This window comes from Mastomys coucha, unplaced genomic scaffold, assembly GCF_008632895.1.
Source record: "Mastomys coucha isolate ucsf_1 unplaced genomic scaffold, UCSF_Mcou_1 pScaffold5, whole genome shotgun sequence".
Lineage (NCBI taxonomy): Eukaryota > Metazoa > Chordata > Mammalia > Rodentia > Muridae > Mastomys > Mastomys coucha.
In genome coordinates this window covers 73,882,888-73,883,448 of record NW_022196911.1, presented here as the reverse complement: position 1 = coordinate 73,883,448, position 561 = coordinate 73,882,888, and positions in this window count along the sequence as shown.

Below are 561 nucleotides of genomic sequence, written 5' to 3'. Positions count from 1 at the left end.
CAGATAATAGCTGCCTCTATCTGCAATCCCAGCCTGGGGAAGAGATGCCCCTGCATCCTATTGTTCCACCTCCCTCTGTACTGTTCTCCATGACATTTTGTTAATGTTTATTTTTATATGCGTGGTTGTTTGGCCTGCCACAGCCACAGCCTTTTCCCCTGCATGAATGTCTTTGCACCAGATTTGTGCAGTCTGTGGAGGCCAGTAGGAGGCGTTAGAACTAGAGCTATAGAGGGTTCTGAGCTGTCATGTGGGCACTGAGAATGGAACCCAGGTCCTGTGGAAGACCACTTGATACTCTTACCCACTGAGCCATCTCTCCATTATGAACATTTTCAAATGGAACATTTCTCAAGACTTTCTAGCACATGCATATCTTCCCTTTTTTTTCCAAGTCAAATTTATGAATTCACCCATCAACTCCACAAAGGCAGTAATGAAGGGGGCTCAGTGAGCCCAGACTCACCTCTTCTCAGTGGTCCTGCTCCTTTATCAGAATAGGATTGGCCAAGGCTGCTAGCTACAGCCTTTTCCTCTTAACTGTTAACCAGTTACTAGCCC